The sequence below is a fragment of the Balaenoptera musculus genome, chromosome 3 (assembly GCF_009873245.2).
Source record: "Balaenoptera musculus isolate JJ_BM4_2016_0621 chromosome 3, mBalMus1.pri.v3, whole genome shotgun sequence".
Taxonomy (NCBI): domain Eukaryota; kingdom Metazoa; phylum Chordata; class Mammalia; order Artiodactyla; family Balaenopteridae; genus Balaenoptera; species Balaenoptera musculus.
This window is the reverse complement of record NC_045787.1, coordinates 87,089,486-87,106,455: the sequence shown is the minus strand read 5'-3', so window position 1 is coordinate 87,106,455 and position 16,970 is coordinate 87,089,486. Positions and strand designations below refer to the sequence as shown.

Sequence of the window (16,970 nt, the reverse complement as noted above, 5' to 3'; positions counted from 1 at the left end):
ATATTTCTATGACTAGATCTATATAAAACGTACTTTATAGTAGTGATTTAGAATTTTAGACTATTTGTTCATGCAATGTATTTTAATGGCTCTAAGTTGCACCACAAAATGAATTATTTGGAATGGAAAAATGTTTTGGAAAAAAATATTTCCCTCCTACCCCTAACCCTAAAAAAAAAAAATCCCCTTAATTATCTCACATTTTTATGTTGTCCTTAGCTTACTCTTTTTTTCCCAGTTTGTTCAGTGCCATTTATAGGGGTGCATGAAGTGAAAAATTGAATACTACATGATGCGTATTTTCAGATGATGGATATTTGCATATCTAACAGCTAGATCTAACTCTTATCTTTTGATGTAAAATAAATTTATCAAAACTCTTGTTTTTTAATTTGAATAACATAGATCATTTCAAGAGTGCTTAAAAATAAAATTATATTAACTTAATAGATTGTTAGTGTAGCCATTTGTTTAACTAATTATACTGGTCCCCACTATTTTAATTTTCTTTTCTTTCTTTTTTTTGGTGTCTGTTTGCCATGCAAAAGAGCTAACGTGCATTAGAATCAAATTATTTTTCTTGGAACTTCAGATGAGAGAAGTGCTGCTATTATTTTTTGTTTTTTGATATGTAAAGCTAGAAGTATATTTTAAGAAAAACTCCATTTTAGATAGATACATAAAGTGATGTTTAAAACCTGTTTTATGAGCAGATGAAAACTTGTTGATATTAAGTGTTTTAATAACAACACATTTAAAATTTCTCTAAGTGAGGAAAAGCAAACAGTACGGGTTGATTCAGAGTAAGATGCTAAGCTATCAGCTAACTTTGATACTTTCTCTACTCCAGAAATTTTTAAATCCCCAAGTTGTGAAAAACACAACTATTCCTTTTTTGTACTTTAGTATAGTACGTCTAGGATATACAAGTAGGATTTTGTAACCAGAACGAGATTAATGTACCTTTCTCCGGAAATTATTTTTTGATATCAAGTACATAAATTTTGTTCCTAGGTTGAATAGATTTACATTTTATATTCCATAAAGAATTTTGTCCTGTTGATTAACTGTATGAACTCAAATATGTATGTGTATTTTGAGCACCTAATATATTCTGATACTATGTTAGGTGCTGGGCACAAAATGGTAAATAAATAATGTGATTTCTTGTGTTAAGTTCCTCATTGGCATCAATAAGGGGAAAGACAGATTTACGGATGAATAACTGTAGCATGGTATGATGCTTATTATAATAGAAATCAAGAGAAGCAAAAATAAATCCCTTATTAAGGTCAAGGCAAATATTCACCCTAAATTTTAGTAGTTTATGACTGTATGCAGTTAATCAGAACGATATATAAGCTGCTTCTATAGAATTAAAATTAAATTTTAATCAGTGTCCCTTTTTTGGCAAAAGGTAGCCTCTTTATTTGTAATCCTCTAGCTTTCCAGGCAGTCTCTAGTAATTCTGTAATTTTCATATGCTATAAGTTGAATTTAAAAAACAATGCAGAGAAAGAAAGATAATAATTACAATTAAAAATAACTTGAGAGTATAAGGTGTGTATTGCAAGATGGATTTGTTAAGGAAGTTTTATTTTTATTTTTTGTTCTAAATTAGAATTTATTTTAAGACAAATTTATATCTGAGCTCTAATAGTATGCTAGATGTTTATTTACAAATAATGAGTTTATAGACCAGGAGGTTAGGGAAATTAGGAAGGCACACTTGTAGGTTAATCAAAAATCAAGATAAATTCTTACAGAACATTTCTGGGATCTGCTAGTCAGGATTTCCTTCATTGTTCAAACCCAGAGAAGCCAAGATACTTGGGGGTTAATTTTAGAGGCCAGGACTAAAATTTGTATTAGTCTATCTCTAATTGGAAACAACAAACAACTGTAAAAACCTGCTTTATGTATCTCATTTTTCTCAGTCCGAGAAACTTCGCTTGAAGACACCTTTAAAATGTGTGTATGTGTTTGAATATGTGTGTGTGTGTATGTTTAAGTTATTTACCTACTTTGTTACAAAATGATTCAGTTAGTTTACCATGAATATTAGTTTATTATATTAATTTACTGGCAGCTACTTAGAAAAAAGTGGCGAATTTGGTTTGTTTTTCTTATTAAGGCTGAAGGGAGACCTGACTTCTTGTTTATCTCTGGCCTGTTGCTTAAATTTACAGAAATCCCTAGTTTCTTGACTCCAGTCCTTGGCTTCTTGCTTTCAGAGCAGTCTGTGAGGATTATGATCCTGCCTGATTTCTCTGCTGTTGGTTGGTCTGCTCAGGGGTAATGATTGGGTAAATCTCCATATTTCCTCTTTTTACCCCCTTTTTTCATTTATTTTATTTACTTATTTACTTATTTATTTACTTATTTATTTATTTATTTATTTATTTATTTATTTATTTATTTATTTTTGGCTGTGTTGGGTCTTCGTTTCTGTGCGAGGGCTTTCTCTAGTTGCGGCAAGTGGGGGCCACTCTTCATCGCGGTGTGCGGGCCTCTCACTATCGCGGCCTCTCTTGTTGCGGAGCACAGGCTCCAGACGCGCAGGCTCAGCAATTGTGGCCCATGGGCCTAGTTGCTCTGCGGCATGGGGGATCCTCCCGGACCAGGGCTCGAACCCGTGTCCCCTGCACTGGCAGGCAGACTCTCAACCACTGCGCCACCAGGGAAGCCCCTTGTTTTCATTTCTTTATCATTGTCCCTTGGCTTTTTTTTCATATCTCTTTTTTTTTCCCTAGCTCTCTCATTTCATCTTTGAGATTATCTATAATCCTTTCTACACCATTTTCTCCTTTCATCTCTTGAACTTATCCCTCTCTATTTCTTTATTATTCCTTTCTCTTGGCTATCTCCCATCCTTCCATTTTGAAGTTATTTTTGTGTTCACATCTTTGGTTTGGTGGAAGATGGAGTACAGCAGAGTAAATCACTTGTTATTGGTCTTACCCTGACATTTACCTGATGTACCAGTTAGATTTGACTGTGGGCCTCTGGGCTAAGTGGGAGTTCCTTCACGGGTCGGAGAAGGAAACGCTGCCTGCAAGAAGGAAATTTTACAAGTTGCCTGGGCCCTGGACACCTAGAGAGGACACATAGATATCAGTGTCAAAGGTGTTTGAGCATTCCGGATTTTATAAAACAGTTTTAAACACATTTTTACGCAATAATTCATCATCGGTAGAGGATCCTGACAACAGTGGAACTGAGTGTTCTTGTGAACTTTACCCCTTATCAGAGGATGGTCCCGACTTTGAATAAAGCTTTGTGTTCAAAAAGGTGAGATAGTCCTTGGTATTTTTTCAATGAAATTTCCTAACTCTTAGTGGCAGACGCCATGGTCCGTGGATCAAGTGGATGAACTGTGGGGTAACCACCTATTAGATCAGCAAAATAGGTGTCGGCTTCCACAGTAAAGCAATGCTTTATCTTAAATTTTTATTTCACTGATATTTACACCTCAAAAAGCATCTTCAGATTTTTTGAACCTACCTACTCTGCAGTGTATGTAGAGCAAATAATAGTATATTGAGTGGAAAAATTGAAGTTCACAGAAATAACTTATCCAGTCAGTTGGTACCACAGTTCTATTTGAATTCAGTTCACTGCCTTATGTCACAATGCTTCCTATTTGTTGAATAGTAATTTCAAAGTAGTGATATAAGAGTTTCTTATTTATATCTATATATGAAGATTCAACTTATATGCCACCTACCACTTTAGGATGGCCAAATAAAATATAAGAAGCGCAGTTCAATTTGAATTTCAGATCCTTTTAAAAAAAACGAAATTGAGTTATTTGTAGTGAGGTGGATGGACCTAGAGACTGTCATACAGAGTGAAGTAAGTCAGAAAGAGAAAAACAAATATCGTATGCTAACACATATATATGGAATCTAAAAAAAAAAAAAATGGTTCTGAAGAACCTAGGGGCAGGACAGGAATAAAGACGCAGACATAGAGAATGGACTTGAGGACACGGGGAGGGGGAAGGGTAAGCTGGGATGAAGTGAGAGAGTGGCATGGACATATATACACTATCAAATGTAAAATAGATAGCTAGCGGGCAGCTGCCACATAGCACAGGGAGATCAGCTCGGTGCTTTGTGACCACTTAGAGGGGTGGGATAGGTAGGGTGACGCAAGAGGGAGGAGATATGGGGATATATGTATATGTATAGCTGATTCACTTTGTTATACAGCAGAAACTAACGCACCATTGTAAAGCAATTATACTCCAATAAAGATGTTAAAAAATTTTTGAATTTCAGAATAAAAACAACAAATGCTTTTTAGTATGAATATATCTCATGCGATGTTTGTATTTTTATTTGCTAAATATAGTACTCTATACAACTTCCAGGGGCCTTTTCCTAATTCTCTTTCCCCCAACAGAGGAAGCTCTGATCTCCCTGAATTCTAAGATTTTTGTTTTCTCTCTATGGTACTTTGTATTTCATTTTACTTCTTTGTAAAACTGACTCTTCATTTCTACGTGACTGAAAACTCCTGGAGTAGAGGCATTTATTTTCAACATTTTGGTGCTTCACCCGTTGAAAAAATGAATCCTTAAATCTAGTGCCCTACTGAGCCATATTAGAGCCCCAGAAAAATATTAAAAAATGTGTCCCTATGTACATTTATCAAAATATCCTCTCATATTTTGTATCAAGTGGAAAAAGTTGATAAAAGCTCTATGAAAGAAGTATGACTGTATATAAAGTGTATTGCCCAGTCTGTTGGACACTGTGCTCGACCCTTATAAACCTTCCTGATGGGGAACAGCCTCATGGACTGGGAGCTGATTGGAAATGACAGTTCCTGTTGCACAATTAATGCAGGGTCATAAAACAAACAACAATGACTGTCTTTGTTTAAAATTTTGATATTTTGTTCATCATGGATTTTTGCGATAATTTTTATTTTTTAAAATATTGCACCAAACTATTAATTATCTTGATGGCTGAGTTTTTTTGGTGCCTCTTTAAGTCTTGTGCTTCTGGTTCAATCTTTTGGGGGAGAGCAAGGAGTTATTTTATTTTAGTTATTCTATTATAGTTATTCTATTTATGTTTTGATATCTTAGTCACATATATATTCAGGTTCATAGATGACTGTGACTATAAAATCTTTGGAACTCATCAAGTCTAATCTCTTTTTTCATAGATGAAGAAACTGATCATAGTGACCAAGTTGAGACTAGATTTCCTTGCTCACTGTGCTTTCTGCTGGTGGCCATTTAGGCTTCCCTGTGGAAGAATGCATCATTTAAGTCAAACATTTTTTTTTCACCTTTGATATTAACGTTCCTGAGGATAAAGAATGTCATTGGAGCATATTGTATTCATTCCTGGAGGCATTAATGCATATTGCTCATTGCTAGATCACTTACTTTAAAAGTCGGCCAGGTTTTTCAACAGAGGAAAAGAAGTGGAAACATGGGCGTCCTTATTTAAATTGCTTTTCCATTTTGCATAATAGAAAGATCAGTTTTGATTTTTATGGGTAGCATTTGAGCCTAGGTCATAGTTACTTGCTCAAAAAGTTCCACTATTATAATTATCTGTCTTAGCAGAGTTTCTTTTCAGTGTCTGCAGATGGCTATGCTCTTCCCAGGATTGCTCTCTTGACTTCTGATTTGGGAATTAAGATTTTGATGGAAACCTTATCTCACCTTCCTATGTAGCTTGCTTCATTAGAGCTGATAAAGTGAGATCCACAGCAAATACAGAACGCTGGAGATATGACAGACAACCTGGTACAAGTCTTTTAGGAGACAAGCTAAGAGTTTTATTGACAGATTGTCCTGTAATTTTGTGAAGCAAAGAGAATTTTCTTTATTAACCAGTGAGACAGATGGGCTCAAGTTTGATGGGCTAAGTTTAGTTCTGCTTGTATTTTGATGACTTTTTTCTTTCTATAGAAAGTAAGGCGAGCAGATAGACTAGAGTTTGTCCAATATGAGCTATGAGGCAACTACTATGTAAAATACTGTATTTGAAGCTTTTACTAGAAGAAAGTTCAGAAGTTTTAGAAAGCGGAAGAAAAGGGACTCTACACTGATAACCTGAGCAAACGTAACAGACTTAAAACTACAGACTTCACAAAAGAACCTTATGGTATGTTCCTTAAATAGGTATTCTGAGGACAGATTGGTTAATATAGCAACCATGAGGAATGAGGGCCCCACGTGAAAACTAAGGTCGTGAGATTCACCAGTGATGCTAAAATCATTGTGTGCAAGTTGTTGGGGAAAAGATAGTTTTGTAACCTCAAAGATTATTAATTGTGAAGGGCAAAAGGTACGTGTACAATGTTGAAATCCAACAGACATTACCTTAATCAACTGATCAATCAGAGCCACCAGTATTGGGGAAAATGGACATTATGTGCCTTCAGATGTGATCCTGTGGGAATTACAGCACCTCCTGTAGTATTCTCTCCAAAAATGCTTAATCTGAAATTAATCACAAAACAGTAATCAGACAAATCGAGATTATAGGACGTCCTGTTAAGACAATTTATATGGAGTCTTTCTTTAAAAATGTCAATGTGATGAAAGTCATGAGTAAAAGTTAAAGGAATATGACAATTAAATGCAAAGCATGATTCTTCATTGGATCCTGGATTGAAAAAAAAAAATCTATTAAGAACATGATTGGGACAGGTGGAGATAGTCTGTATAAGAAAAAAAATGATTGTTATCAAAGTTAAATTTCTTAGGTGTGATAATGATACCGTAATTTAATAGGAGAATGTCCTAGTTCTTTGTATATATATGTTGAAGTATTTATAGATAAAATGTTATGTTGTTTGCAACTTGACTTTCAAATGATTCTGCAAAGAAAAAAATGTATATTGAGAGAGCAATACAACAAATGTGGTAAAATATTAACAATTGATAAATCTAGGTGAAAGGTTCATAGGTATACATTCTACTCTTTCTTCTTTTCAGCATGTTTGAAAATTTTCAAAATTAAAAGTTAAAAACAAACAAATAAGCATCAGATCCCTCATCATATACAACGTTGAAAGTTAAGGGGATAGGATCAGGGGAAGTCTCCCAAGAGTTTTCTGCCAGCGTTTTTTTCTCTCTTATGCATTGGATTTAGATAGGAAGAGAAAAATAATCAAGGTAAAAAGAAGTACTTTTTTAAACACAAGCCATATAGTTCATAAGAAAACACTTAAGAGAATGTGTGATATCTTAAAGTTAGGGCTGTTATTTTCTATTCATAATAAATTAATGGATAATTAACTTGGACTTAATATGAGAAAGAATGAATGTGACTTCCTGAAAGTACAAAGAGTCTGGGCTATGATACTAAGGTTGGTATTTGGAATGCCAAGCTGCAGCCTCTATCATAGACTGTCCAAAGAGTCCATGATTTCATTTACTACCCTTGTCCAAGTGTCAAGGGTAGTAAATGAAGCTAGGACTAGAGCCCAGATCTTTTATGCTTTACATATGCTTAACGCACTTCAAAGTGGAGAATAAGGAAACTTAAATGTAAAATCTACTTATACTTAAGTAATACAAATGGGTGAGAATCAGAGTAATGAGAAACTGAGTGCCAGTCAAAAACTATCTTTGAAGGAAAAAATTTGTAGCTAAGACATCTTTCAAATAACAGTATCTCTTAATGTTTATACGTAATGATCATTAATGTTTAATCACTTATTTGGTTGTTGTGCTATTTTGGCTATTTAATAAAAGTCTCCTCCTCCTTCATAAAAGCCTGTGGTATGTACATTTTTAAAAAATTTTTATTGGAGTATAGTTGACTTACTATGTTGTGTTAGTTTCAGGTGTACAGTGTACATTGTTAAATGACTTACTCCAAGTCACAGACTGGTTCAGCATGGTGGTGACACAGTTGATTCTGAGCCTGGACCATCTAACTTATCAGTCCTTTATTTCAGTATGCCTCCTACACACCTTCCTCAGAGAATTTGTTAGAAGGTTTAAATGAGATCACTCATGTGAAAAGGTTAGAAAAATTAAAGTGTTTATTCCATGTACAATTTAGATATTCTTTAATTGAATGTTTACTTTGAAGGAGGATGAATCAGATATAGATCCTACCCTCAGGGAATTTACGGGTAGTTGAATCAGATATGATATGTCTATAAATCACTGTCATCCTACAAGCTTCATTGTGGTACGTGTCACAGAACAGTGGTGGGGAGAGAACAGGCTTGGAAGTCACGTAAATAGAACCCTATCATTTACCATGTACAATGTAACCTTGACAAATTGACCCGAGACTTCGTTTTATCATGAGCAAGTTGAGAAACCCCTGCTTTGCTTATGAGCCATGAGGAGTGATAATGTCTTAATGTCCAGTGACTGACACATTGTTAGTACTTTATACATAATAATAGTAATGATATTGTTGTGGCCTATTTTTATATAGTTCAGCATTCTGTGTTTTCTCCAGAATCTGTAGCATCAACTTCCACTTGGTGGTAGTCATCAAAATTACATACACTAGTATGGAGGATTAAATAACTTGACCTGTTTTGCCCTTTGAGACCCCTCCCTGAGATATTAATCTGTCATCTTTGGATGTGGATATTCAATTTTTCAGAGTCCTCCTCATCACACTCTTAGTCTGTCACATTTTATCATAGATTTATCACCTATGTATGTAATCATATATGAATAACTTAGTTCTGCCTATATTTATTTCTTTATATAGATGAAATCATACTGTATGTATTTCTCTATGATTTGATTCTTTCACTCAAAATTATTTTTTGAGATCCATCCATCTCATATGGAGTTGGAGTTTACTGTTGTTTAGGATTTGATTGAATGAAGATAACATAATTTATCTATTTTATTTTGTAGTATATTTGGATTGTTTCCAGTTTGGGGCTATTACAAGCAATGCTGCTCATATGAATGAATATTCTTATACACGTCTCCTAAGCACATGTGCAAAAGTTTCACACCTAGGAATGTGACAGGTGAATTGTGTGTAGGATTGTGTGTTTTCCACTTCCCAATGGAATACCAAACTATTTTCCAAAGTGGTCAAATAAATTTACTCTCAAAACAGAGGTGTGTCAGAGTCCCTTTGTTCCATATACTCATAAATGCTTGTGAGACCAGCTTCTTAATTATTCCTCACTCTAGTGAGGTTTAAAAAGAAATATCATTGTAGTTTTAATTTGCATTTTCTGGATTAGATAGCATGCTTTTCCATTTATTTAGGTCTTTTTATGTCTTACAATAAGATTTTATAATTTTCCTCAAGAGCTAGTATATATCTTGTTAATCATTCCTAGATATGGTATTGCTACTGTAAATTTTTTTTAAGTTTCCTAACTCTTGCTGTTATATAGCAATACAATGGACTTTTAATGTTGATTTTTGTATCCAACAACTTTGTTATCTGCTCTTATTAATTTATCTGTAGATTCTTTGGGGTTTTCTACATAGACAGTTGCAACATTTGTAAATGATGACAGTTTTGTTTCTTATCTATTGCTGCGTAACTTTTTGCTTTAGGCTCTGTTACTATGTTCTTACAAGTTTAGAATTTCTATATTTTTCTGTTGAGAATGTTTTATTATTCTGTCATGACCCTCTTTTTCTCTGTTAATACTTTTGATTTCAGGTATTTTTTGTCTGACATTAATATAGGACCTTGGCTTTCTTTTACTGTAAATAGTTTAATTGTGGCTGCAGAGTTTAATCATTCAGGTTCATGTGACTTCTAATATATTGGATTTTTTTGATCAAGTTATTATGTTTTTTATCTATTTCACTCTCCTAACCTTTCCCCCCATATTCACTCTTACCTTCTTTTGGATTCGCTGATTCATTTGTTTTTTCTCTCTTTAGAAGTTATATGCTCTATGTTCGTTTTTTTAATGGTTTACCCTCTCTATTTTAAGATGCATACTTAACAAAGTATAAAAGTTAATCAATATGTACTCTTTGGTCAAACTTACCTTTGCCTTCTCCCATCAGAAATTATTGTTTTATACAATTGATGTTTATTTAGATTTAACCCATATATTAACCAGTATTTTTGCTTAACATTTTGTCTTACATTTCTCTCCTTCCATCTGGGATCATTTTCCTTCCTCCCCCATGGTATTCTTTAGAGTTTTCTTTAATGAGAGGCTCTTTCAGTTTTTGTTTTTTTGAATATTTTGTCTTTGTTGTTTTGGAAGATAGTTTGGCTGAGTATGGAATTTTGATTTACAAGTTATTTTCTTTCAACTCAGTGAAGATATTATTTTACCATCTTCTGGCATCCTTTGTGGTTGTTAAGAAGTCATTATACATCTAATTACTATTCCTTTATGGATAGCAGTCTTTACTTTCTGACAGGTTTTGACATTTCTTTGTCTTTGGTATCATGTGGTTTCATGATGATTTATCAAGCTGTGGATTTCTTTTTATTATTATGCTTATAATTTATTAGACTCTTTAGATCTGAGGATTGGTTTTCATCAGTTCTCAAAAATCTTTGCCATTGTGTCATTGAAAAATTTCCCTTTCCCATGTGTTGTGTGGAATTCTGGAATTCTGATTATGTAGAATGTCGTTTCCTTCTACGTATCTCCTGCTCAATATCGCCTAACCTCGCCTTCATATTTTTCTTCTCTTTATCTGTCTGTTCTACATTCGGAATAATTTCCTCAGATTTGTCTTGAACTTCTTGGTCTTTATATCGATTTTCTCTAAATTGTAAAGAATATAATTAAGACAAGTGAAATTTAATACTATATTCTATAAGAATTTGAAGCATCAAAGTGAATTAATTTGCTGTTGTCTCAGTGGCTTACTCCAGTAGAATACTCACACAGTCCTATAGAAAAATGAAAAAATGCATTTCTTACATAAATAATTATGTGAATTGAGATTTATATTTTTTGTATCTAAAAATATTTCCCAATTTCACAAAAATGTCGTATTTTACTTTTTAATTTGAAAGCAAATCAAGTGATTTTATTTTCTAAGATGTGTATTAATAATTTTAGTTAGCATCAGGGCTAACTTAAAGGTTTTATGTGCATCTTTTACCTTTCATTTACCTGTTATTTGTGTCAAATTACTTTATTTATGAGTTTAAAAGAAATCTCTTACTTTTAAAAGTGCTCCTCCAACTAGAGGTGAACTTGGCTCTATGTCAAATAATTTCTGAGTAGTAGTCATTTAAATTAAAAATATTACAATTATTCTATCTGTTTGATTCACTATCATTGCACCAATAAAACCACTTTAAAATTGAAAACATGTTTATTTGATTTTGAGTTGCTGAATAATTTAATATTTCCTTTTAAAATTCAATTAAGTTTCAAGAAAGCACATAATGAACAAAACAGAAAGGTCCTTTAAAGGAAAATAAAAACTGGGATCATAGATTTTATTTTAAGGAAAGTTCTTTTAAAAAGGAGAAAAAACTTTAAAGTAACAGCACTATAATTGCAGATTGATAAAATTAGATAAAAGCATGTATACACTATGAAAAAAATAGAAATAAGCCTTTAAAAGATGTAAATATTTAGTTTGATAATGCCAAAAAAGGAATATCTGTAAAACAAACAGCTCTATAAAACATAAATGAAAAATATAATTTGGTAAATTATGAATGTTTGCATTTTATTTTTGGAAAGTAAGAATGTAAGTGTTTTTCATTTTTCTGTGAAGAGAGGTCATCAAAATTATATTTCTGCCTATTTTCTCTAAACACAGTACTTTCAATTGATAGAGGAGAGAGGGTGTAGAAGATGAGAGAGGAGGATATTCTTGCCTTAGCAGATATTTATTCTGCTCCCATTTCATGCTGGATCCTTCATCATACTTCATTTTCTTGTGGGGAAATTATAGTCTTGGGGGTGGGAGGAATGACTGACTCTCCAGTAGTTTTCTAGATCTTTGATTGATGGCATGAACCATATAACTTAAGTCTTTATGGCTTTTGAAGCTTAAAAATCATGTTATTGCAACTCAGAAGCCTGGATTTATGAAACTCAAAAGAAGGGCTTGATTATTGTTTTCCTGTGATTCCTGGTGTAAGGCAGTGAGGTAGATTGTCGTAGCCACTTGGACAGGAGAATGAGGCGTGGAGTACCAGGAACTGAGCTGGAAGAGGGAAACTCCTGTTACTAAGTCCTACTGCAGTGATAATGAAACAGAAAGTAACTCCAGAGTTATCTTAGAGCGCATGAATTAAAACAATCCTCATTTAAATGGGATTTGTAAATCCCTCTTTTTATGCCAAAGAGGTGCCAATTTAATTCAGATTCTAAGATTCTGGTTGCTTTGGTGATAAGAGGCTTAATAGCTTATGCTTACTACTGCTGTCTTTGTGCATTTCTCTCTCAATGTTGACAGTGATTGTCTCCAAATTGTAAGAAAAAAATTTTAAGGCAACAGAGATGTAGTGCTATATATCTTTCTCTGTCCTTTAAAAATGCCCTTTGGGAACTAACTGAGGCACCTAAAGTTCTGATTTTAAATAACTCTTTAAAACTGACCTCTCTGTTTTTTAGAGTAATTCCCCTTTATCTGATTAAGTCGCTTTATTTATTTGCAGAACTGCATCTAAAAATATAACCTGTTTCGTATCCCTGACTTCCCCACAGTAATAAACATTGTAAGACACTTCTTACCTTTTGTATTAGTAAATGAAAGTAAGTAGGAGAATGAAGGAAACTGATGAGTTTAATGGAGTTAGTATGTGTTTAATTAGGGAAATTTTAAAGTAAGCTGGTTTGGTGGGGAGAGAAAATGGAACTTGTCTTGACCTACCTGAAGTTGGATTATACAAACTTCAAAGTTCTGTCTGCCTCTAACTGTTCTGAGAGAGGGGGTCTGAGATGCTAGTGTCCTTAAAAAATAGAAGTCTGTTTGTTGCCATGTGATCCCTACTCATTTGCTTTTATTAAGTTAATTGTTTTGTTCTTGATGTTTTTATCCTACAAGTACATCTAAGTGCACAATAACAGTATTAGAAAATGATCTATCAAGTAAACTTCATGCATACTTTTAAGTCACAAATCATGTTTCTTAATTTATCATTGGCAAGTGCCATAAATTAGAATTTATCAAAGTATAGGAAAAATTGAGTCCTATTTTACTATTAAAAAAAAAACTTTCATAAAACTGATAATGAAGCAACTGTTTTCTCTATTTAGTGCCATTAATTTCTTGGTTCTGGTGGGTTTGGAGTGAAAGTGCATAATTCTGAAACAATGGGTTTAAAATGTTATTTTGCTTCTCTATCACATTTGCATTTTTAAATATGAAAAGTATTCAAAATTATTGTCTGATGATTTAACTAAATTGCTTAAATATTAAACATGTTTATTTTCAATATATATGGAGATTCAGAGTCATGAGTTCCATTTTACCAGTTTCTCCAGGTAAAACAGGCCAACTAAAAGATTTTGTCAGTTTCATTCCTATTATGATTTAATTTAGTTTGAGAATTTCATCAGATTATATGTGCTTAAAAAGTTTCTGATAAGAAAAAGTATGCAAAATCTATTAGACATACTGTATGAGCAATGTTTATGGAATAGTTTAAAATATATTGGCAGTACAGAATTACTAGGTACAGTTTTTTGCCTACAGCAGTTGAGTATCAAACCATTAGAAATGTTGGAATGCTTGGTATATCTTTGAAAGAGAAATCTGAAGAAGTCCATATCTATGCTTGGCAAGTTGCCAAATTCATGTATTATTGCATTTTAATATAATTTTATTCTTATGTCAGATTTTAAAATAGTTTTAGCTGTGGGGAATTGCTTTCTCCAGTTGACAAATGGTTAAATGAGGGCCTTTTTATGTTAAAAGTAATTCTAGTATATATATATTCGTCCATGACAGTACATAAATTTAAGCCCATATGATTTAATGTTTATTGTATCATTTGGGTTCATATAGGATTAGCTTATTAAACACCTTTTAAGAATCACTTTTCATAATAGCACATGCGTTAACTTTTGAGGGCATTGAAGTATAATCAAGTGTATGAGATTACATTAATCTCGTGAAGTAGAGTTTCCTCCTTTGAGAAATGGTTCAAATTAAAAAAAAACTTTTATTTAATTTTTGATTCTTTTTAATTTGATCTGAGTGTGTCGGAAATACCAAAGAATTATAGAACCAGAGAGGTTTCCAGGGATATCACACATCCTTGGTTCTGCTCGTCTTAGAGACGTGCGTTGCTAATCTATTTTTTGAAAGCCACAGATGAAGAGATGTCGTAACATCTCTCTATAATTTTTCAGTCATAAGTTTTTTTCCATTGGCTCAAGTTTTTAAAAAATCAAGGCCTCTTTACCAGCTTCCTGGGACATAAATTAAAGAATTAAAGAATGTGAGTTGTACTTTTCCTGTCAAAATGGAGTTTTCTCCCACATTCACATTCACATTCACATGGAGATAAATTGCAGAAGCACCCAAGGCAGGAGTATCCATCTAAGAAAGCAGCCTTACATGTTTTTTTCATGAAAAAATGCAAGGTCACAGGTATGAAGAGCAGTTCACTTCAGTTAAAAGGCCCAACAAAGGTTTATTGGATGCAACTTTGTTAGAACTGTTTGAGTACATTTGGGGCTTGAAACTGTACTCAAATATTCCTATTCACAAATAAGGCTGGAGCCTAGCAGAGAACAGGGTGTAGCCCGAAAGTTGAGTATTCCACGGTGAGTGAGAATGTCTGTTGTGAAAAGTCTGGACATGAAGAGATGCCTGGGGTGGCACTTCTGATTCTTTATAAAATACTGCAGCAATGAATAAATACATGAATAGCGTGTTCTTTTCATGTAGATGTGAATGCTGTTCTTCTGGTAAAACACATTAGCAATCTATGTTCATTTTGTTTTATTGAAGAATGTATTTAATAGCCGAATAATTCTACATAATGATACCTGTAATGTCATCATTTCTTCTTTAAGCATTGAAATTCATCATGTAAGGACTTTTTACAGTTTAAAAGAAATCTTGTCCAATTCCTCATCAACATTTTTTTCCTTACTGTTTTCCTCGTTTCCAATTAGTTTTTAAACACAATGATTAGTATTACTTATGTAGGCTTCAGGGGAAAAAAATCAGTTAACAAACGGATATATTTATAAACAGACAGCATTTTTGGACAGAGGTGCTCTTGCAAATGCCAGAATACTGTTGCTTTGAGCTGATTTAAGGAAATAATAAGGAGCATCTGGAAATTCAAGCCCGACTAATTTATCATTTACTGTATCATTTTGGTTCTGTACAGATTTAGCTCATTAAACACCTTTTAAGAATCTCCTTTTGCTGGAAGTAGAGTGGGAAAAAAATTCCCCAAACAGTCTTTGAAAAATTACTGTTTGCAAAAAAGATTACAGGGGAAGTAAAACATTGAATTCAAAATAATTATAATTAGAGTGTAGCTTCTTATAGTTTCTAAAGTGCCAGTACAAAAGTGATAAGAATAGAGGGAGAGAATATTTTAAGTGTAGACAAATTAATGCGAACTAAAATATGTTATAACGTGTTTGTATTTTTGTATTTGTACATGCTTGGCTTGTCTTCTTATCCTGCTAGCGCTTGAAACATAGGCTTTTATGTGTCAGAGATTTAAAGGTAAATGTAACAGCTCCTACTCTGAAGGAGCTGACATTCTCATAGGAGAAACAAACTTTTAAACAAATAATTAAAGTGTGTGAGGTAAATGGAGAAGTTAAAAAAAAAAAAAAAAAGGTACACCAGAGGGCAGGTGAATCAACTCAGCCTGGGTTGAATGATGAGGCCAGAAATGTTTCATGGATGTGTGATGCCTAGACATTAAATGATTTCATAGGGTCATAATGACTTGTAGGATGAGGGGGATTTTCCCATAGAGACCCTGTAGGAATGTAGTACCCATGTGTGCAGACCGGGAGGCATAAAACGACAGATAGTCTGATATTGCTGGAATGTCTGATTTGAGGGTGAAGGAGTAGAAAGTGATTGTGGAGAAGTAAACAAGGTTCAAGTAGGTCATGTAGTGACTTGGATGCCATCTTGAGGTATTTGGAAATTCCTTCAGAGGTCTCTCATTGCTTTCAGATTAACTAGAGGAGTAACCTGTTCAGATTCATTTTTAGAAATAGAACTCATGTAGGTGTGTAGGAGGAGAAAAGTGATTGGAAAGAGAACAGACTAGTGTCCTTTTTCACTGAGAAAGTTATTGACTGGTTCCTACAATGGCTTGAGCATGATTTGAGGCTCGAGTTACGAAGCAAAGAAAACCTGGCCTGGCTCTGTTCACAGAATAACAGGCAAACAGACATTCGACAAATCAGAAGGTAGGGTGGCAAGGACTACGGTCATAGTGGCCATTTTGACAAAAGGAAAAGGAATGTGAGAAACTGCCAGGGCTGTGTGTGTGTCAGGGGTGGGAGTCGGGGGCAATCTGGGGATTGTTTACACTAAGAAAGGAGGAGCACCAGATCTGTCACCTGGAAGCTGAGTGGAACTTTGTTGAGTAGTTGAGCCATTCTGCCAGGTAAATAAGCCTCTCTGGGTAGACAGAACTAGACCATAGGAGGGAACACCACGTCTGGAGGAATAGGATAGTTCATTGTTACGAGAGCATAAAGGGTAGGAGATGAAACGAGAGAGGTAGACAGGGCCCATCCTGAAGAAAACCGACTAGAGAAGTAACAGCGTCACATTTCCATGTTAGGACAGATAGGAGAAGTTCAAGATCAAGGTTCAGGAAAATTGATGAAGGGAGACAATTTGGGTGGTCCAGGTAAGAGATGATGATGCCTAGACTTAAGGCAGGAACAGGGAGAAAGTACTAGGGGAAATAAGCTTACAAATTAGGAGATGGAATTAATGAGTCTTGCCATCTGGTTTGATGTGGGGAGTGAAAAAAGGGATGGCTCAGGTTTCTTGTGGAGGTAATTGGATGGTGCCATTCACTGAATAAGGTAAGTAATCTTGAATTTTGTGGGAT

At 34.0% G+C, this 16,970-nt stretch overlaps 1 protein-coding gene across 3 annotated transcripts in view; it reads left to right on the top strand.

The window, feature by feature from the left end:
• The window catches only part of FBXL17 (F-box and leucine rich repeat protein 17), a 472,180-nt gene that overhangs the window by 194,684 nt on the left and 260,526 nt on the right, over window positions 1-16,970 (top strand). The window lies entirely within an intron of this gene.